Below are 25292 nucleotides of genomic sequence, written 5' to 3'. Positions count from 1 at the left end.
TGTCATTTCTATGTAAAATTTAGTAATTTGTTTAGTAAATAATTAGCCATTTGTATTAGTGATTTAAAAAGAAGTACATGTAAATAATTTGGAGGGAAAAGAAGAATAACTACTTTTTTAATTGTATTTTTGGCGTATATACTTATAGGTTTACTCTTATTTCAAGTGTAGACACTTGTTTATTACATAATTAAATTCCACATCTAACCAGTCCCCATTATCCATACTTTTGAGAAGACCAACATTGATAAAAATTGAAGATACGTTAAAAAAATGTGTTGAAAACATTTTTTATTGTATCTTCAATTTTTATCAATTTGGATCTTCTCAAAAGTATGCATAATAGATACTCATTGGATGTAGAATTTAATTTTGCATCCAACCAGTGTCTACACTTGAAGTTTAAGTAAAAATGTAAGCCAAAAGGACAATTAAAAAAAGTTTTTTTTCCTTTTCCCTCCAAAAATCATAACTCTTATTTTATTATTTTTCCTAAGGAGGCCACTTCTAAGATGAAATATCCTCTAATCAGAAAAATACTAGTAGAATATGTTAATTCAAAGACAAATTTATATCGCATTCTTAAACTAGGCATGGATCTAGGAACATTTTTCACATCGCCATATTAATATCTTGGTTTTCCAAGGAATGTCTATGTAATGATGTGATAGTTGGGTCCACCAACATTTATTGTTTCCTTTAGTTGTGGTGACCACCATTGGAAACTTTTGGTCAATTCCATACAACATGTGAAGGACAAAAATAACTCATCTACTAATAATGAGATAACAAAAAATATGCTTGAAACCTTATTAATAAATTATCCAGTAACATATGTTTGTTACTACAATAATAGGGTAGGTTCCTTGCAACAACTAGTTTTCCATGAAAAAAAGTATCTTGGTGAATTTCAAGACCACTTTTTTGTAACAGAATGCTAAAATTGAGGAAGCCAACATGACCATGTTTTGCTATGGACAAAGAGTTTAGTAGTGTGTGGAAAGCTTGGATGCAATATAGCATATATTAATGGACCAACACTTAATTTCAATTTGAAGTCCATGGACTTCAAGGCAAAAAACTGGAAATGCCAAGGAAGGACTCCAAAACATGCAAAAAAAACCCTATACTATCTTCTCACACCTTGCGTTCTTGCACTTGTTCTAATCCTACACTCAAATAACATCCATTAGAAGAAAAACTCTAACTATTCCACACATGAATTGAAAAGTGAACCCTATTTATTTTCAATTAAAAGGAAAAACGTTACCTAATGGAAATTAACGAGAAAAACTTAGATGCTAGCCATTAGAAGGCAAATCCTAACTATGGAAACCCTAGCTAGGGTAATCAAATAAAATAACCCCTAACCAGTGATCAATTTAGAGACCTGAGAATCAAATGTAAATATTTCTTTAAAAATAAAGAAAATTTAACTTTTGGGCAATCCAATCACTATAAAGTAAATTCGATCTCCAAGAAACCATGCTTGTTGTAATCTTGCACTCAGCTCTGTTGAAAAATATCTTTGTGTGAACTTAAATAAAATAAAAGAGAGATTGAAAATCCATCTAAGGTACATGTATTCCAAATCAAATACACTGACTGCATAAACAAACCTAAAAAATGAAAGTATTCTTCTCTCAGACCTAAAATTGATTTCATTCTCTCTAAAATTCATAGAATCTCCTCTTCAATTAATTCTGGAAATGATGCATTTATGAAAGAGAAAATACAAGGAGGAATGTTGGGGGAAATTTATTGTGACTTTTAAGCTTACGAATTACTACTATATTCATAATTGTATCAAAGGAACATAACAAAATTCCTTAATGTGTTGAAAATGTTATTGTCGTCAAAACCATGAATTCATAAGCCAATAACTTTTTTGTGCATGAAATATTTAATCAAGAGAATGTGTTACCACTATGCAAGAGATACTATAGGTTGTTTTATGTTTTTTAGACTTGAATACTATGGGACCATTGCATACTTAGACCAGCATACATATTAACGTATCACTGATCCAAGTGATATATGAACCTGCAATGCTTCAGTTTTCTAGAATATATTGCAATGAATTTCCCTGGGGTATTTAATGATTTATAATAAGCGTAAATACGAGAATGCACACAAATATATCTTCATAATTTTTTGATACTTCCAGGTGCATATTGTGGTCATGAAAGTAACTGATCTAAACAAATAGTGTATAAATCCTTTCTCAATGAATAAAAAATAACTAATCTGGAAACAATGTTACAAAAATAACTAATATTGAGTGTGCAAAGATTCATGATACAACATAGATATTAAACCAATAACTAATATTGAGTGTGCAAAGATTCATGATACAACATATATATTAAACCAATAGGACATCAATATTTGTCTCACATTAAAGATCTCACAAATAAAGGTAGCACCTGCATATACAAACCAGGTGTTATAAAAAATTTAAACAAACTTGAAACATAATATCACGGTGCGCTCACAAAGATTTCATTATAATGAATCAACCAGTTTTAGCAGGGTTTTTAGAAATAATGTTTATTTCGAGATCAAATGAGAAAACATATATTAAAATAAGAAATGCAATTTTCATGCCAAAATCCTATTAGATCTGGCAAAATTGTCTCAATTAGCACACCCAAGTGCAAATAACACATCACACTAGACCTATAAATTTTTAACCTACTGAATAAAGGCACATTATGGAGGGAAACAATAAAGAGGACAACAAGATGGGTTGGGGGGTCCTCCTAACCAGCTTCTTGCCTCTTAAAATAAATCAGATTACAAAATCACAAGTTGAATAAAAACTGAAAAGTAAACCTGGCATAAGTTCTTGCATTGAAAATATAGCTAAGCCTTCTACATAATGGATGCTCAAGGTCCATCACCAAAAAGGGAGTTTCCTCCCAATCTAAACTAGGAGCATAGTTTTACAATAGTGTCACTGTCTCTTTTTATCATGGAGCCATGGCTTGGCTTTATATAAATATTTAAAACACAAATTTGGCTCTAGGAAATCCAATCCATTACAAACAAGGTGAAAAATAGTTTTCTATCAATAGAGGTCCAGTACCACCATTAACTAATCAAAGAAATGCATTTTTTACAAATTTGAGCAAGATCCTAAAATTCTCGTAAAACATATTTTTATAAAAGTACCTTAAAGAACCATCTGTATCACTCATACCATGGCAAGTTTTAGAAAAATGTTTGGGGGGGGGGGGGATTTTTCATATTGTCAACAAAACTCATGCTTCATAATTCTGTGATTCACCCTCATCTGTACACAAATCGAGGAGAAAGTTGGCAGTTTGAAAACTGCTATGAATTTGGGGCTGCAACATTAATTGATTTCTAAAAATTTATTTGTGCAACCTGGGTGCATTCTAACTCATGTGGAGGTGTTAAAAAAACATTATGGGCAAAACAAATTCTTGGATTTTCTCGTAAATGTGTCAATACGTTGAAGCCCCAAATTAGTGCAGGCACGAGCCAAAAATTGTTGCACATAGAACCTAGTGCAGGAAGATATTAGTGAATAATAAGTGCACTTTTGACTCTCAACTCACTCCAAAATAGTCTCGAACAGATGCTTGTATTTCCAGGTAATATTTTCTTTCATGGCAAGCTTGGTTGATGAAGCGGTCCACATACTTGATGCACGATCCATATGGAGTGGAGGAACTGAACACACCTTAATTAATGATTTATAAATATTATCATCCTTATAAAACACAATAAGAAAAGGTATTTTTATGAAAAATAATAATTTACCTTGCCATCCTTGAACAAAATACAAACATTTAATATTACATCAAAATAGGGTTAAAGTGCAAGATAAAAAGATCAAAGCTGGTAAAACATGGGAATAAGAAAATTATTGCAGGGGAAAAAATATGCATTAAATACAACAATTCTAGGACCTGACAAGTAAAAATACAAATTCTGAGATTAAGGGATTTGTAGATATATATATGTATTGTGATTCATGTATTCTTGCAAATGATATTAAAACAATTCAACATTATCATCATACAAATTCTTGTAGGAAAAAAAAATATTAATTGTAAGTTCAATTTTTTGATTCCCTCAATAAGAAAAATAGTTATACTTGAACCAACTATGTTCACAGATGAAAAAACAAATAAAAAATCCAAACTTATTTTCAAAACACTATAACATTACAAATACAATGAAACGTATATGTTCATCAATGTTTTGAGAGATTTGGGTTTGTCAGAGCATGAATGCATTGGTTCCATAAAATCTAGTTTAAAGCGAACTACGATTTTACTAAAAAGAAGGCTAAGTGACATATGGAAAAATAGTTTTTGTTGCCATATTTCAAAAATATGGATTACAAATAAATATGCTCAATGTGTGCTTGATTCTTATGCAATATCCAAATACTATAGCTCTTACATGACAAAACTTGATAGAACTATGACATCAAATTTTAAACATGTTCAAGAAGAACATCATAAAAAAACCTTGATATTGTACAAAAAATCACCCAACTTGGAAAACATTATCTAATATTGTAGTAAATGTTTGCACACTAGGCTTTTTTTATTTTTTTCTCCTTCCTTCATCTACAAAGTCAAGAAAATGCATATTCATTAATACATCTCCCAAAGATCAATAGGTTTCTATCCTCAAATAACCAAAATAATTATAGCAAGAAGATGATTTAGAGGATGTGTTTTACACTTCACTCATTTATTGTTACTTACAATGAACTTTATCCATTGAACACATTTGTTTAGTATAGTTTTCATTAAGCTATACAGAAAGGGGTATGAAATGAAAACATGGATATGTTCCATTTGTCATAAGATTCATGACGTATAGTGAACATAAGGACCCAACCAAATTTTATAGGGAAAACATGATGCTATATGTCCCAGGTAGGCTTGATGAATCTCTTTCTAAACATATAAACCCTACTTGGATGAATGCTTATTTTAGCCTAAAGGAAACCATACGAGAAAATGAATAAATATTCACTTATATAGTTCCTAAAGCATGGAGTGGCCTTGATGAAACATCAAACATCATTGAACTAAATGATTATGGATATTTCAATAGAGATGTAATGGATGGAAAAAATTCAATTTCTGATAGCCTCTTCTTGAACAAAAGTAGACAATATGAAGAGTACAATATTGTTGTTGACCTCCTAGAGTACTTTCATAAAATGAAACACATAAAAGCATTAGTCAATAAACCTTATCATATTGTAAAACAACCACATATACTATAGGAAAAAATATTCTATAGAATCAGAAGGAATTTGAACAAAGAACAAGCAACAATAGTAAAATATATCTTGTGTAAAAATGAACAGGCTCCCTTAGATCCAATATATCATTTTTTTACTAGAGAAGTAGGCACATGAAAGATATTTTCTGCAAGAGCAATCTTCTAATCTCTTGTATGCATAGTAATAGAAATGAATATGATCCACTTATATTAAAATGTGTCATGACAACTTATAGGAAAAACAACTTTCATTGTTAGTGGTGTCACAATGCATGTTTCCTCTTCCATGTATTTTAACAAATTTGAGCACTTGCCTTTAAATAATGAAAAGATGGATACCACACTTTGAACATATTTGTGTTGTGATAATTGATGAGGTTTGTCTTGTTAGATCTACAATTTTGTACCACCTTGATAAATAGTTCCATGAAATAAAACACACCCCTGAAAACACTTTGGAAATATTGATTTGTTAATGTTAAATTCTCACAAATTATACAATATTAAGATAAATGTGAGATACATTTTATTCACAATGTTATACATATTTATACATTTTCTTAGATACCAATGGTTGTTCATATTCCAAACCATAACCCTTGCTGGATTAGGTGTCCAATATTCCCCCATTAATCTGAAGAGGTATATAGTAGTCCAAGAAGAGAGTTGAAATACAAAAAAAATAAAAAAAACTCATGGAAGAAATTGGTTGATTTTCCTCTTTGAAATGGTATTTTAAGGTGGGAGAACTCAATGTCTCAACCCATGGCAACTTAAGGTTGACAATCAACACTAGAAAACTTAGCAAAGTTCTTGGAACAATACCAAATATGGCTAGAAGTTGAAGTCTTCTGCTATTGGAAGTTCTCCCTAATGTTCTCAAAAGGGAGACCATTGAGGTATTGAATTGGAATTCTTGACATAGTTCCTGGAACAATTCTAAATTTGGTTAGAAGATGAATTCTTCTACTAGTGGAAGTGATCCCTAATTCCCGAAGAAGGGATATCATTAAGGTATCAATAGGTGGTGGTTTAAGGAAGGCCACCAACCAAAATGTATGCTCACGAGACATGACTCTGTCTTTGGCTATAGCTTGGAATATGGGTATGACTGAATCTAGCTCTAGGCTCAAGCGACAAGCTCAGGGTGTGGCTCAAGCTCACTTCACTTATATTTGAATCTTGTATATTACCATCAATTCCCACCCTGTTGGATATACAGTGAGAAGATGGAGAAATCTCAATTGCAAGAAGTGTCAATACTCAAGAACTAATTCTATGATATGACTAAAATATTAAAGACAACCTGTGAAAAACTCTCTGGTATTTGAACACCTGACTTTGAAAAAAGTGAGAGTTTCATATAGTATTTGGAAATACAAAGTAAATTGTTATTTTTTGTATATTCCAATGTGTAAAAAAGACATAAATTTTGTTTACGTTTTGAACAAAAATAAGTTATTTCCCAAGTAAGCTGTTGACATAGAATTCAACAATCGTCATTATTATGGTCCACCACCAATTGATCCACTTTTTCCATATCTATTTTACAAAAATAAATATGTGCAAAGACACAATGAATTTTTTTTGTCACATGTAGATACAGAGATAATAGTTCTTGAAGCATTTAACAAAGTTGAAAGAACCCCAAAAAAACTTTGCATCTTATGAAAAGAAACATTTCTTCGCTCAAAAATATTAGTAAAAAGAAATCTACTCATTGAATTGTATAATGGAAACTACAACATCGAAGATGGAATTGTTAATGATGTTGATGGAACATTGAAAGCTTATTCAAATGGAGAAAATGGACAAGATGTACTTGGGATATAAGTTTTTTATTCATTTGCTAGAAAATTACAAAGAAAAAATTTCAATAATTATATGGCACACATATTACAACAATGTGGACACCAATGTTTCACGTTGCAAAGATATTACCAAAATCTAGAGGGAAAAGTCCTTACACAATATGAAGACAATTTCTAGTACAACTAGCTTGTGCTAGGAAAATGCATAGAACGCAAGGCTCGACTTTAGAAAATATTGCATTTGACCCAATTGACATTAGAAAACATGCTTTAGTGTACACGACTCTCTCACAAGTTAAAACCATGTGTTATTTTTTCTTTCTTCAAAAATTAACAGACCACAATTTCCATGTTAAAAATAAATAAACATAGAAATGAAAGGCTTCATTGAAAATGCATCATGGAAATTTGATCTTGTTCATACTTATTTTGTAGATAGAAATCTACATACATTGGAATCCCTAAACATGCATACCTTGCATGTTCATCTTCATTATACTCAACAAGATGAGGACATTATGAACAATAAGCTTATTTTCTTCCAATGCACACACACACATTGCCTATCTAACCAACATTAGTTTCATGGCTTCAATTTGAATGCATTATACTATGTTCATAGTGTCCTTAATTTAATAAAAAACCACATTAATAGATTTGAAACAAAAAAACTTTTGGAATGTAGAAGTTGAGCTTGTAATGTCGGAGATTTATCTAATATGACCAATTTGCATTATGAACATATATGTTGATATTTTTATCCTTGTCTTTACAATCATTGAAACAATATCAATAGCCAAATTACACATTCCCAATCGTGAATGTTTCTTTATTATTATTGGTGATTTCAGTGTTGACATTTAATCAAATAGCCAGATAAGAAAGAAATTAATTGAATATATGCAATCAATTCACTTACAAGAATTGACACACAATTACACTCCAAACTCAAAATCTCAAATAGACCATGTTTGGACAAATACTAATCCTAGTTGTTGTTAAATTGGTTCCCTGGATGCATATTGGAGTGATCATAAGGTAATCAATGCTATCTTTTACCTAGATTTAAATTTACACTAAATGGTTCTAATCATAAACCTATTGTGTTATTCCTTTCCACGAGAAAAAGAAAAAGAAAAACTTTAGATAGAAAGAGAAAATCACTCCCCTTATTCTAGGTTTGTTCTTTCCTCAAATTATTTTTCTTCTCCTTTGGGACTTGATATTTTATCATATGCAATAGTAACAACATTAAACTTTGTAACATGAATCCAAACATTTGATTTGTTCTCTCTTTGCATCGTTTTAATATACCTTTAACAAATACACTTACTAATGTGAGATAGAGATTGTTTGACCTTCATTTTTAATTATTTGTAGTTATTTTTTCCATCATGCTTCCTCCTTCCTAAATTCACACATTAAAACAATATTACTTAATAATCTTAGATGTTTGGCATATTTCTCATCTTGCTTGCTTGTGAACCTCATAAATTTTTCATATTTGCAACAACCGAAGGTTCAATGGAAACCAACAACTTAAAAATAATTCATCTTCCTAGTAAACACAATCACAATACAATTTTTTCCCTAGCTCCATAAGGTGTCAATAAAAAACAATTCCTCAATTCGACAATCTTTATTCCATTTTTTGCATTATACATTTCATAGCTTTCATTTTACACGTAAAATTACTATGATCAAATATAGCTAGTGATAAAAAAACATTTCTTTGTGCATAGAATTTGGGTTGTTGATACAAAAATTGGTGTTTAAATCTATTTGAAATGATACCTTGTTTCTTTCATTCTATTCTTCTTAATGATGTAGTTGTAGCAACCATGTTTTTAATTCCAATTTAACTAGCGTTCATTATGTACTTACATATAATATATCTATGTTGACTTTAACAATGTGTACTCTCTGAGACTCATATCAATGTACATATTGTATTTTACACTAACTATTGTTATAGATTTGTCATCTTTGTATCATCTATGCATCAACCTTCTCATTCAATTTAGACAATATTAAGAAGTAAAACTATTTGTATAGAATTTGATGTTATTGTTAATGAAACCTTGGTGTCACAGTAATTTGAACTACATAATTGGTTCTTCCAATGTGTGTTTTTGACAGAGCCAATCTACGAGAGTCGTGTTCTAATATCCATTTCAATAGGATTGCATTATGTACCCTTTCCTTAATGCATTAGTACATGTTTTTAAACACCAGATATGGATGAATTAAGTGTATTAGTGAGATATTTTTGAGTTACACAATGAAAGTTTAAATCCTCTAAGTCCTTGTATATATTTTTCCAAAGTTGATATATAATATATTTACTCAATGGTTTTGTTTCTACAGGTGAAACAATGAGAAATATGCTAGCTTGCGAAGTAGATAATGTAGCAATTGGAAATGAAACTAGTCATTTAGATAAACGGTTCACTCATTTTCCCTCCACAATCAAGAACAAAAAACAATCTTTGCATTTGCACATTAATTAGTTTTTTCATTTTCTTTTGCTATGTTATTGTTTTTAAAATGGCAAAAAAATACAAACTCCTATGAGAAATATTTTTTTTCACAAGCAAGAAAAAGAAAAGGAAACTTCATCGTCGATAATTGATATTTGCATGGGAATTTCAACAAATGTTTTTGAAGGATATCTTTTATTGTTGTATGGCCCTGCTTCTATTACAACATCCTTCTCTCCACCAAAATCTCAAGTCATACATGTTGATCTTATTCACATAGATGGACAACTTACAATAATTGTCAACATAAGTTACAAGCTAATTTCTTAATTATTGTCCTACTTTTTTGTTGGGAAAAATGGTTGTATAATAGGATTCAATGTCATAAAAAAATAAAATATGAAAGAGGTGGTGCTAGTCACAGCATCTCATTGAGTCCAACCTCTATTGTTGATACAATACCAATTTTGTGTTAAAAATTTCACCTTACTCCATATACTACAATTGCTACACTTTTAGAAGCATGTATAGATTATTAATTTGGAATTTTTGTAGTACTTGTTACAAGATTCCAACAAAAAAATCATTAATTTGAAATATATGCGAATGATTGTGAAATGAACAATGGAAGTGCCATGATATTCTCTAGAGTTTTTACATCTTGTTTTCCTTTGTTATTTTCTTGTGTATCCTTTGCTCTCTTTTTTCCAGTTCTTCCTAAAATAATTCATACTTCCATCTTGTCTTTGCTGCAACTAATTGCATTTTTCCCTTCAATTTGTATCAGGTTCATTTCATTTTTTTTGATCCACTTAATGATGAATCAACAAAATCTGATTTGCAGACTCATGCAAGAATAAATGTCCTGGAAATGTTTCAATTGCATGTCAACTTTTTATAACCTTTCTTTTATTTATTTTTTTGCAATTATTTCATCTTCCACCAATCTTTTCTTTTTTATATTCTTTATCCACCATAAATATAATAAGAATGTATGTCTATAAACAAACAAAAATTGCATAGTACTGGAGTGGTCAAGCTAAATGATATGTTTTTCCTACCATTCAAGCCATTTTGAAATGAGCATAAACAACTTATTATAAAAAAAGATTGCCCAGTTGATAACATGCGTTATTGTACAAACAGTGGTTGCAAAACATTATTTTCATATGAACATAATCTGTAGTGTACAATGAAGGATATAGGTGGCAAGTTAAATTGCACCCTTCGAAGGGAACTTCTTCCATGATTCTTGCCAAAACTTCTCTAGATATCCTTTACAAAATACAAACAAAACATATCAGAGATTTCTTTCCTATTATGTGACTTCTCAATATATAAATGTAAGTTCACTTACATTATGCACTTACAAAATAAAAAAATATGAATATAAATAAAAAGGCTATTTTTTTTTTTTTTTTTTTCCATTTGCACACTTTGGTGCTAATTAGTACTATTTTTTTCCTCTCTTTGTGCAAATTCTTTTTATGATTTCACTAGGAACTACCACTGTGGGATTACATTTTCACAAAAAAAAAGGAAGGTTTTATTAGCATGTGGACTTGTAACAACCCCGAGTTAAAATTAAAAGCTAATAAAGGCAAAATAAGACCACCATTAAGGGACACTTATTCCAAGTTGAATGTTGGGCAAAGATATCCTAGTGGGCATCACTCGATGTGTTTATGGCTAACAAAATTTGCAAAGGCCATGGGTAAGGCAATAAAAAGGAAAAAAACATTTTTTCCACATTTCTTTATGAAAATAAAGGAAAATAGGAGAAAAGGAAGGTGAAAGGTCACAGGTTGCATGTGAGGAAGAAAATGAAGGAAAATAATTCTAAAATGAAGAAAATAGAGGCCTAATTGATGAAAAGGCTTTTGAGGATTAGTTGGTACCTTTTTTTTGTCAGTTCATTTTTGGAGCTCTCTCATTATTCTCTCTCTCCCTCACTCTTGGACACAGAGTTTTCTTAGAGCATGCTAGCTTTGGAGCAAGGAAGGAAAAAGTAAGCAAAAGAAAGGAAGGAAAGCAAAGATCAAGCAAAGAAGAGTAGGATCAAGTATCTTCAACATGAATACTTGTAGGTAACATATTGCATGTGTGATTTCCTAGTTGGTTTTGACATGCATACCTTTCCATGTTGGTACATGGTTCTCTTATTGTCGCTGGCATGTTTTTGTCGAGTTATGAAAGTTTTTTTCAGCATTGCCTTCCATTCTTCTAGATAGCCATGGTGTTATGGGATTATTTTCTCAGTTTTGAGCTTTGGAATCACTAGATGGTTTCAGAATCCAAGCCAAAGGTGGTCTAAGGAAAATTCCCAAAGGCCTAGGAATCCCTTGACCGATTTTGGCAGGATACATGGTGAACCCTAAGGGTGGAGTCTCGGTTTAGGGCCTAGTTATCTGGTGTGGATTGTGGTAACACCTGAGAGATTGGTGTCCCATTTTAGGGCCTAGTGATCTATAATGGATTGCAGTAAATCTTGAGAGACAAGGAGACAAAATATTCCTCAAGGATAGTGATGGAGTTCAATGGCATTCCAAGATTGATTTGGTTTTCGTGATCTCGGTGTCAGTTTTGGTGAGATCGCGGTTTGGTGAGGGTGGAGGTGGTTTAACCTCTAGATTCCCTTGGTTTTTTTTGGATTGGTTTATTCATGAGATCCCACATTCATGCTTTGAATGTGGCACGAGGGTGACTAGCTAAAAGAAATATTTGGTTCAACCATGTCTACGGATGGGTGGTACGTGGAAGTCCTGAATCTGGTCAACTTTTCCTATGTTTAATAAAAGCTAAGCTCTCTTTATTTTTTACTTGTTAATATGTGTCTTTAATGGTTTTTATCTCATTGTTACTTTCATTGTTTAATTCTAGTTATAAGCATGGTTATATGACTGGTTATTTTCTTGGTTATTTCATGTATTTACCTGTAACTGAAAGGTTAATGGATGCAAGACCTAATTGATGTTAACATACTTAAGGGAAGAGGGTGGTGATCATTCTTGTCAAGTTCCACATGAGTTATCACTCATTTTTGCTATGTCTTGTATTCTTTTTCTATAGATTTCATTGATGCCAAGTGTTTGACAGAATGTCAGTCCCAGTTGGGGATGGTCAAGCCTAGTCCTAGAGTAAGTTTTGACCTATACGTTTTGTCATTATGTAAATTATGGATTCAAAAAGTGTCATCGAGTCCTATGCAGTGACCTAGGCTATGGGCCTGAAAAAGTGGCTCAAATCTGAGAGATGAAGGCACAACATGAGGCAAAACATTATCGAGACACATGAACACCCATGTTGTGGGAGTGTCTGGAGCCTCCTGGTTGCATGCTTGTTGATATAAAGGTATTTTCCAAGGTTTTATTAGTCTAAAATCTCAATGGGACCTAGGGTTTGGCTACCTAAGTGGTTGGGATGGTTTATGGGAGTCTCATTGCTGATGTGAAAGGTCTGTATGGTGTGTTTCCATCAATTCCACTTCCTTAAGGTGACTTAGGAGATTGACTCATATCATAGTAACTTTTCATCATATGTTTACCCCGGTTAGCTAGTTACTTGGGAAGATATGGGAGGAGGGAATTATAGAGTGGTATCAGAGAAAGGTTCACCCCTTAGACTAGATGGGATGTGTGTTGGTCATGCATTCATGTCGGTTTAACATGTGTTAATCATCCTTGTGATCTATATTCTTCTTACATATGCATGGTGTTGGTCATTGTTGTAGTGATGTCACCATGTCAACGAGGATGTTATTATTATGAAGTGTGTCATCATAAGTGTATTATTATTCACATGTTGTTTATGCATGTTAGTATTCACATGTGGTCAAGTGTGCATTGATATGGTTATTGTTTTCAAGCATGAGGTCATGGTATGTGTAGTTGATATGGGCATGCATTGAGGACTGGAATCTATTTATAATGATGGATATATGGTTACATGCTTATGTGTTATATTTATATATGCTATCATGATTATGTAATAGATGTACCACTAGTACAAAATGGCTAGTTAGTTACTAAAACGACGACTAAAATTTGCATATAAATGACTATTTTCAGTCAGTGACCAGTAGTAGCTAATTTACAGTATCTTATAACACAACAAACTTTTAGTCATTTTTAACTTAGTCATTAATTGATTGTCTCACTTTTATCATCTAGCAGTATATTTAGTCATAAATTTGGTGATTAATTTAGTTATTGATTTAGTCATTAATTGTCACAATTAATGACCAAATATACAACAAAATATATTACTATATGATCATCTGATAAAACCAATTAATGGCCAAAGAAAAATGACCAAAAGGTTGGTCATGTTATAAGATACTATAAATTAGCTTCTAATAGTCATATATATGCGAATTTTAGTCATCGTTTGAAACCAATTAACGACCAAAGAAATATGACTAACTTTTTGTTGTGTTATAAGATACTGTAGATTAGCTACTTATAGTCATATATATGAAAAATTTAGTTGTCATTTGTAATGAAAAATTAATCATTTGCAGAAGTCATTTATATTTTTTTTGGTAGTTTCATAATCATTATATAAACGACTAATTTAGTAGTTTATATTCATTTCATTTATTTTCATTATTAATCATTATAAATGACTAATTTAGTCGTATGTTCATTTTATTTGTGTTCATCATTAATCAATATAAACTACTAGTTTAGTAGTTTTAGATTGATTTTATGTGTTCATTATTAATCAACATAGATTAATTTGTATGATTTTGCAACTAAATTAAAAAAACATCATATAATGTGAATTAGTTCATCTAATATGAAAATTGAAAATTACATATGTTAGTTAAAATACTAAACAATATCAAGTGCAACTATAAATAATTTCAACCACAAAATTATATTATATGAAATGTCGAGTATTACAATATGAGTTTCCAACTTAACATTGGTTGGACTATAATTTACAAATGAAATTTTGTTTCATCACTATAAAACATTATCATTGTGATGTCAAGTCATTCCAGGTGAATTCACCAACTATGAAGACTTGAACATCAGTTTCTATGTGTGTGTCTTATGCGGGATATTGGCTTTAAGGGTACCACTTTCTTCAAATCCTGTTGCTTACCATCAAGACTGAGTTCCTTTTTTGAAAACCAAAGAACCTAGATTCTAGAGTGTAAGACATGAAAGACAATGAACACTAGAATATAAATTAAAGTAGACTATAAAGGATTTATATTACATATACCTCAACATCAACAATGTTAAAGCCATTCTTCCCCATAAAAGCAAGAAACACGAACAAGTTTTCTTCAGTTGAGTGATAGTGGCCATTATGTGGCCAGATGACATGTATAAATAAATTAAAGTCACCATGGAAAATAACACCTTAGTAACTTAGTATTCAACCTTCACAGAAAGCTTAGGCACAATCATGCCAACTAGGTTACATGTTAAAAAGCTCAAGCTGTAAATAACTTGTTAAAACAAATAATCTGAGGTGTGATGTCTAATCCTTGTCATTTTATTCGCAAAAACAATTCGTTGTGTAATGCATGAACTTGGCCAAGTATATAAACAACATGTTCTCAAATAACAACATGAAAGTAAAATTTTCTAATAATCATGAAAATATTTCAATACAAAATAGTTAAAAGGATTTCAATCAATGTCGTGTAATATTAATTTCATCTTCAAGCTTTGGTTGTTGTTTAAATAAACATAATACCAAATACTTTCAATTTCATAGTTAAAATACAAAGCAAAATTGAAATAAACGTTCAAAAGGCAATCAAACAATAAAGAGAGGATATCATGGAATGGACATTGAAATTATTTAAAAAATGTTTACCTATCCATCGATATCTTATCATGCATTCCTAAAACATTTGCTTGCCCAAAATAACCATGAGGTGAAAGAATCAAAACATTAAAAAACATAGGAATACTTACTAGAAACATTTCCAAAGTCGATGGCTGAAGTGCCTTAAGGATCTCCAACAACAAATGAATCATATCCAAGACATGATCTCTATATTGTCTCCCTATCCTTTTTCCAATCACATTTCATGTAACCTTCCCACACCAGAGTCAATTAACAATCAAATGAAGGAATTGAAATCTGTTTTTATCTTTTATATATATAAATGTTGAATAAAATTTGTTTTGTTAACATATTAATTTGCATTTAAAGCTTTCCTGTCATGAGAATGTATCAATCAAGTAAAACATAAAAAAAAAAAAAAAAAAAAAATTACCTCAATGAGGTCCTCTAACAATTTCTACAATATCAATATTTGTCTTGCTGTGATATCTTGGATAGAAAAAAGAACATATCTGCACACGAAAAATCCATATATTACTTATGTTCAAACTATGTATATGGTGTATTCTTAGGTAATTTTTTATTATGTCCCTCTACCTTTACCAAAGCAGATTGTAGCTTGGTTAAACTCTATATCCTTTCATTCAACATCAATTTCTACATGATAAATGTCACACATTATTCTTTCCCATTTCTGAACATGCTATATATGATAAATTGAAAGTCACATAAAGGCATGAGAAAACCATTTTCTAACCAAAACAAATAAACAAACAATTCCTCGAATAAAACTTCACACATCCGAAATTGCTCTACCACGTGCTCAGACTAAAGGTGATATTCTTTGAATCATCTTTAGTTCATATTTAATGGGATATTCCTAATTTTACCATGATTTCAATTTGGTGCTAAAAGAAATATATAAATCCAGGTTATTATCAGTGAACTTAAAGTATAATTCAAAAAAATAATTTCATTATAAGGTATGGAGAGAGAAACATCTTCATAACGAGGATTCTCTATTTTAGTTTGGTTTGAGTTGAGTTGGTATTTGAATATATAGTTTTGTCTAAAGAAGTGAAATATAAAGATGAGAATCAAAATAACATTGTGAATTTTTAATTAATTCATATTATATATCTCTAAAAAAACCGGGTCATCCTTCTCTACTATTTGATAGAGATTTATTGGCAGAATAATAATGAAATAACTATCAAACAAAATGATGCAATATATTAACCAGGGAAAGAAAAATGGCATGGCTTTAGTATTTGTGTGCTCGAAGGAAATCCAACAATGGTTGTGTTCTTTCTTTATCATGAAATAGTATTGAAGACAAATATTGGTTTAGAAATTAAACTCTGTTACCAATAGGAGATGGTCGTGTAGGGTAAGGAAAGGATGAATTGAATGGCTCAAGGTATATCTCCAATACATAGCTATCCTTGTCACTACAAAATAAAAATTTGTTATCATTTGCTTATCCAGGTAAAAAGAAAAGTGAGTTTGTATTTGTGCAATTGCGATAGTGTATGAAAAAGAGAGCACTAGTGGAAATCAAAGTGTGTTGTCCCATCATTTAACCTAATAGAAAACTTATATATTCAGTTGTTGACTATAATGGAAATCAAATGTAAAACCCACTCAACTTGATCTTTACATGGCATAGTCGTAATGAACTAGTACAATAGAAGCATGCTAACTCATAAACAAGAAACAATAAAAAAGAATAATGGAACATTATTTCCTGCCACATAATTGGCATGAATAAAATTTCCACAGAATTAAACCAAAAAAGGAGAAGAGCTTATGGAAAAATAACATATCATTAGTGTTTTGTATCCACTTTAACACATGTAGCCTAGGGAAGTAGAGGAGGCCAAGTGTAGCAGGATTACAATTGTGTGGGATATAAAAACAGAAATGTGGGAAAACACACCTGCAAGTTCATGCAATCTCACTCTAAATAATAGAACATGTTGAGGATAGTAATGATGAAAATAGATCATGTACTAAGATCAAGCCCCTTATTGGTCATCAATTAGCAAGGCGGATGGTAATTTTTACTCATAAAAAAAAATATCATAATTAGTGTAATGTCTGGGTTGATTTTTTGTGAATTTTTTTAATTTATATTATCATGTCCTTGCAGGAGAGAATGATGAAAGTTTTCCAGGTTTGGTCAAACTGGTTTATCCTTTCATATGCTTATGTGAATGGACAGAGAGCTACCTTTCTTCGATTTGGAAATTCAAGTGTCCCTCCCTTTTATTCAATATGTGGAGATGCCCCACCATTTAAGGACCTCAATAGTTCTGAATCCAATCTTACCGACATAATATATGGATCTGGTCCAAGTCAAGATGTTACTATGGTGATTGGAGATGGAGAAACAACTCAAGAATTGTTTAGTATTCCTCTTGTGGAGCTTGAAGGATAGTGTAGGAAAAATGGTTTGTCTATTTGTGGTGGTAGGGAGGTAATGTTTTTCCTTAGCTTAGAACAAAAAGAGAAGCATAAGAACCAATATCAAGATGACGATTTCAGGTATGGGTATAACTTTGCAATCGGAGGGAAGCATGCAAGAGAAACGAATTCTTATATACATTTGTGAGGGGGAAGGTGGAGCATGGGTGAAGAAAGAAAATACATACTTTATGATGATAAGGACTATATATCATTATCATCATCTATGAAAAATGTTTAGGAAGAATCATCTTTACAGTCACGAGTTGTGGAACGTGAATCATTGGATGCCTCTTGTAGTGGAACTTTACCAATAAAGGTTGGTGTGGTGATGGTAGTGTCATGTGATGTGCCCCAAAAAGTTCAAAATATTCTAGGCAATGTCAAGGATAATTTATTTCTCTACTCCTTAACTTATATTTCACGCCATCCACTTTTTTATAGACCAATTATCAAGATCATAGAAGGATATTTTCTTTAATGAAGGAGTCCAAGGGATAACAATTTAAGCATATGATCATTTTTTTAAAAATGGACAGTCTTGTCTGACTTATAGCGACTTAGCTTTCAAACTTTCTACCAAGCCAATGTTATTCACATGTTACAATTTTGAGTATGACTTGGGGTTTAATTTGAATGATAGGATTTTTCATCATACTATTTAGTCAAGGAAAAGAACCAAATTTAGAGTCCATTTGAATTATGATTTGTGAAGCATAGTAACATATTTGGTGAGCTTAATAGGGATAATCCTTGTTGTGATGTGTTACATTCGAATGGCATGAATGCATGAATTTGAAAAGGCTGAGATATGATATAAATCTTGTGAAATTTTGACCAAATAAATAATCCAAACTTGACACTTGAGATGTGATATAAATCTTGGGAAATTTTAACCAAATACATAACCTAAACCATAAAACTAATAGCTTGAAATCCATTGTTTGAAGTGTTGCTGCTAAAGAAAAATTTATTAAATGCTTTTAAAAATTAACATACAAATAATTTACAAAAGCATGGAATTTCATTATCAACCAAATGTCAAACTGGATAACAATTAAAGTGAACCTGTAATTACAATCCAAAATCAACAAGGCATATTGGACAAATGTTCAAAAATCATTGGGAATATCCTAATCCTACATGTTTCTCATCTAAATCAACCGAAAAGGTTACCTTGCTAGGAAACATGGAACGTTAATGATACAAATGACAGAAAGATAAATATAAAAAACTAACTATTAGAACCAGCACAAACAATGAATGATAACCAAAATGAAAATGGGGCAAAATGTTGCATACCCACTCCATGAGACTACCATCTACTTCCATACTCGATGCTGCCCAAGACTAAGTAGGTCATTCCACTGGTGTGCACATCCTTGTATCCATAGTAGAATTCATCGTCATATCCACATACAAATTGCATTGGTCATACCCTTTTGTAAAGGAAAAATACAAGAAAATGAAGCCAGAAAGCCTTTTTACTGGTCAACGGTTTAAATATTTTGAAGCGTGTATTTAAAAAGAAGATTCTCATACCAAATCCTTGCTTGCTTTTAAACTCTATTCAAATACATCGCTTCCTCCAAAATCTTTACATATCGTGGATCATCATAATTCAAGTCATCAATTAAATGAAGTTCTATCATCTCTAGATCAGGTGTGCTCTAAATAAAGCAACCTAATACACTGATTTCCCTATCATGAAATTAAGATATGTCTACATAAACCTGTATATAGGGAGATGAGAGAGTGGGGATCTGAGACATTGAGGTATGGGATATTTTGAAAGTTCCTGCATTGTATTTCAAAACTATAATAAGCCAAATTTGTAGTCATTTACAAGGTAAAAGACATAAATACTTATTATGAACATCATGGAAAAAAACCATGGAAGAATTTTATGGTATTTTCACATCTTATAGCAGGTTAACTTTTTAAATTTAGGTAGTGTAGATTTTCATTAAGGAATAGATATGAAACAAAATCGTTACTTGGTTTTGTTTCATATCTATTGGATATACTGAATGTGCAAACAGGATATAATAATGAACCAAAACATAATAGTCAACCTAAGCTACATCAATATATGCTTTGTATAAAAAAGTTTTTTATGTTATACCTAACAACTAAGTAGCAAATGCAAACATTCTTAAACATTGAAAGATGTTGTTCATAGCACATGTAATAGAAAATCAGAAATTATGTTTTTACCAAGATAAAGTTGTCACCATTAACAAACATTGGAGATTAGGAAGCCTCTCGAATAACAAATTGAGAAGACACACATTTCTTTAAGCAAAGGCGCAACACATATGACCAACTCCTTTAATGATTTAAAGTTCCCCGTCATCTCAATCAATATGTCCCAAAAGAAATTGTATGCATTATCGGGATATGAGTCCATTTCCAGTATGGTCAAATTACTTCCACATCGCATATTGAGTCTCAAGATAGAGCATGAAAGCTCTTAAAACAATATCCCATTCACTCTAAATTTTTTTATCATGTATGCCCCAGCATATGCGTACAAGAAAACCTGCATTTACAGTGGTTTATACTTTATCCACATACAACCTGCATTTACATTGGTTTCATTATAAAGCATTGAAAGTAAACCATTTCATAAACTATGATTCCATTAGTTAGTTGGTGATGGCACACACATCCTACTATGGCCTTCCAAAGTAACAATAAAATGATGAAAAAGTTAATGGAAAGCTAAGATGTACTTTAATCATAAAACTTATAAAAAATATAATTAACTATATATAATTTATATCACTATAAGATAAATAACAAAATTAAATAATTATTTTTTATATTTTATGATATTATTTAATATATAAATATATAATTAATAAAATAAATATAATTTTATTAAATATATTTAATTATATGATATTAATGATTTTATGATTTTTTTTTTTTTTTTTACTTTAAATGGTCATTTTTGAAGGTGTATAATGACCTAGTACTTTTTCATCAAAATTAATTTATGTCATTTATATATTTCTAGTAAATCTTTCACGCTATTGAATTTTAATAAATATTTTCCTATTTATGAATATGTTATGATAAGTGGTATGATATTTTATGAACTAAAATAATCATAATTTATAAAATAAAATGTTTTGGAAAGGAAACACCATAATGAGATAAAATAAGAAAGAGTAGCATAGAAGAAATAAGATGCTATATGTTATGTGACTTAATTCAATATTTAAATTATAAATATGAATTATTTTATTTAAAAAAATATAGGTTTGGAGAATTGTGGAATACTATTCTTTTTGTAATGATTATTTTTTTTAGATTGAATTATGTTAGATTGGATGGTGGAAAAGCCACGATTTGTTTAAGTGAAAGAAATATAGTAAAGTGCTTATGTAATAAGTATTTTTTATTAATAAATAAAGAGTGGGAATTACTTGGGAATGGGGCACATTAGTAAGAGATTCTTGCTAAAGAAAAAAGTAAAGAAAAAAACAAAAATCTCATTAATGGATGAGATCAAGATAAATCTTCCAAAATAAGAACTCCTAAATAAGCTTTGATGGATAGGAGAAAAAAAAGATCCATTAAATCCCTTAGCTGGATAAAGATGCTAAGCATGGCTAAGAATAAAGTATCACGAGAAAGAAAAATGGGCTTTAAAGGAAAAGCCTAGGAAAGTGGATTTTAGAACCACAAAAGGAGGATGCCACTAAGGGAAAAATCTGTTATGGAATAAAAGGTATAAAATACCTACTCAAGAGATCAAATAGGTTGTTGATACCCTAGCAAGTACATCTCAGGGGGTGAACTCAGATCCATTGGGTGGAAAAGGTTCAATATTCCTAAGCGTTCTCCTAATGATGATACCAGTTAGATTATTTGTTATGTTAATCTCTTAGCGTAAATTTTTATATTCAGATGATGCTTCTAGAAAATTGTTATCATAGAATTACTCATGCTCAAAATTCAATGTTATTATTAAGATGAATGAGTACCATTATCCGGAATTTATTTATAAAAAAACAAATGATTTTGTTATTCAATTGAATATGTATGGTAGTCAAAAGAAAGAAAAGACTCGAAGTTTAGATATATGTGTTTATATCTGTAAAGGTGTATTATTTAAAATTGGGTTATCTACAAATTGTTACTTTTCTTCCAAGTAAATGTTCCTAAGCATGCATTAGTCTCGGAAACTATGCATATTGTTTCTTTACGTATAGAAGAAGTAATAGTTAGAAGTGTGTAGAAGAAAAAAGGATGTAGTAGAAACAATTAATAAATCTCAGGGGGACAATTGCGAAATCACCATAGAAACTGAGTTGTAATTTCCTAGAGTCATGTCTTTAGAATGGAGGAAAATTTCAACTTTTGTTTGGATTAATTGACAGGAATTTAAATTATAGTGGTAAAGAACATAAGAAAATTAATAGAGTAAGTGAACATACTGAAACATTACACAAATTAATAACTACTTAACATGATTTCTTAGCCAAGATCTTAAATCTGAGAATAACCTATTACTATCTATTTGTAATGGAATTATAAGAAATTCTGAAAAAGAAACCAGTAAAAAGTCCATATGTAAAGAAACAATCAAGATATTAATTATTCCTCATTTTCTTTTATACATATATGTCTAGTAGAATTAAAATCGACAACACTGAAATTCATGAATAACATTAAATATTACAGATAATGAAGTAATGATTCAGAATTAATACACATGAATAGGAATTTTGAGTTATATATACACACACAAAGCTCTTATCCTGTAGATTATGCCTTATCCTGTAGGTTATGCCATAGTAAAAAAAACACAAAAATAACCACCCAAAACGGGTCATAGTATCGAACTAAACACCACAGAGGAATTTTACTGAGTAGCACTAGAAGAAGAAACTGTTCTGCGAGAATTGTACCTTATATTACAACAAGCTTATGTTCTACGCCCTCGTAACTAGGGTCCACAAAAAATTATAAGTATGGCTAGTATCTAAAGACAAAAGGAAATAAAAACAAAAAATACAACATCAGTTCGATTAAGTGAATTAACGCCTAAAGTTACCATAGGTCTTGCAATGTGAATAATTCACAAAATCACTAAAAGTCAACGAATATTAGTAAGACCACTGAACCGAATCGATCTCTAGAGACTGGAACTTAACCAACCTCAAAGCAATAACAACTGAAAATAAGTGATGACAGTGGTTCCCAACTGCATGAGGAAGAGTTACCTCAAGAATGTTTTAGTACCTTCATGACACAAGAGACAAGAGTATTAATATGCTATTGTTTGAAGTCTGAGTTAGCAGCATAATATTACCACAAGAGAAATTAAACTTCATCAATGTCTAGGATAAAAGCGTCGCGTACTCCTATCTGTATAAAAGCAAGAGAGGAGGCTCCATTAGATGTCTGCGAAGACATTCAGAGAAATATTAGGTCGGGAAGCATATTAAAAACATAAGGCAAAAGGTGAATGGGTGTGGAAATTGTTATAGTATACCAAACAAGAGAACTGAAGAGTGGTCATGCCATAAGAAAAATACAAAATTCCGTGTTGATAAAAACCAAAATTGTGTTCATTTACCTTGTATTCTTTGTCAAATATAGGGTAACTGAATCAACTAAGTCGGTCTCTGTCGCTCCTTGTATAATAAAGGGAAAAACATTCAATCCAAGCACATTGACTATGTGTATGGAAAATCTTGAAACAATAGAAAAGGATAAGCGATAGCAAAGACCAGTGGCACAAAAAAATTCCCTGAGAGAAAAAGAATAATGATATTGAGAGAATGAGACTCTGGTATGAGCATCACACTTAAAAGACAAAGAAAAACACAAAAAAACCAACAAAAACGTTATCAATAGAATAAGGATGCCAAAAAGATAGAGGATAGGAAACCGATCCATTAGGAACACCATAAAAGGTGAGTGAGATCAGTTAGAAAGAACATTTGCACACTTAAATGACAAAATCTTATACCTGTAAAATTTTCCGAGGGACAAGTGTGAAGTCTGGAAAAATAAGTCTTTACTCCATGACCTCTGTGCACTAACGAGAGGCCGTATGCTGAGAAATTGTTGGAGGAATGGCACTACAATGACATCAAAAGAAAAAGGCGGAAGAGAAAATGGAAGATCAATGAAATGACTATGGGGTAAAAATATTAGGGTTGACGTCATTAGATCCTGTCCCTTTTTTCCCCAACCTCTCATCTCATCCATTTAAAAGTAGTCAGAGTGGTCACATGAACATGATGTGAAGTAAGGGAACGTGGCAAGGAAGGACTCGGTATCAAATTTCCTAATGCAGAGTGGTAGCACTTGGCATAAAACAGTGGAGTTTCATATAACTATGTGTTAGGTGTGAATAAATATATTCCTATGTTATTTAACATACACAAGCATCCTCATTGGTACCGATAACTAATAGTACCTGTAAACATTCCAAACAATAGATATGAATACTTTTGTATACGCATGCATAGATAGACATAATAACAATTACATAAGCCTTATGTTGAGCAGAAACAAAATACAACATTCAACGACCAAGTGGTGCATACAATATCAATATCAGACACTTCGACCAAAGATATAGTTGCGGAGATAGATATATTCCGTGTTATCACAAAATCTAACCTTGATAGGTTGTTGATCAAGTAGACTTGAGTAACTCTTTCAAACCAATCTTTTGGTTGAGGCTTAGCCTCCTCAACCTGGGAGGGCTCTCTCAATAGGTTAAAGATTTTTGATGAATGATTAGATGGCTAACTCTAGGAACAAATGGACAGATGTATAACCGGTTCGCTGGTTGAATCTAATATTAGCAAATATCTATTGGGCTATGGAGTCAAGATGATATTTAACAAAACAACATGATCAGCAAAACATGGAAGTCAAGGCACTTAAAGTTTAGGTTTATAAATAAAACAGTAACACAATGAAACAACACAGTTTACAAGCATGTGAAGGAAGTTAGAGCATTTTCCAATGAATTCTAAGTATCACAAGCTCATACCACTACAAATAAGTAATTGAACAAGGCCATAAGAGCATCAAACACATAAACTCCTTGTGAATCTTGAGTAGTCAAACTGATCTCTGTATTAAGTATAAAAACCACAGTTACTTACAATAACACAACTTTCCCTTTGCTAATGAAATTTACCAACCCATTAAAACATAGGGTGACTTGACACTTATCTAAAACCATGACTAAGAAAAATGTAAACCCTTGTTTTGGTGATAACATCCCGCATGATCATGGGTTATAATATATCAATTTGTTGGATTAGGGATAGAAACTTGAAATAGTAAACTCTTCAAACTCTAAGGAATTGAGTAATACAAGAAAAATGAAAAAATAAAGGTTTTGGTCATCTTAACAAGTACACGATCTACGACATATTTAAATAAAAAAAGGAAAAAATAATAATGGAAG

This window comes from Pinus tabuliformis, chromosome 8 (genome assembly GCF_031772625.1).
Source record: "Pinus tabuliformis cultivar Carrire ecotype Pingquan chromosome 8, CPIR1, whole genome shotgun sequence".
Taxonomy (NCBI): domain Eukaryota; kingdom Viridiplantae; phylum Streptophyta; class Pinopsida; order Pinales; family Pinaceae; genus Pinus; species Pinus tabuliformis.
This window is presented reverse-complemented; position numbering follows the sequence as displayed.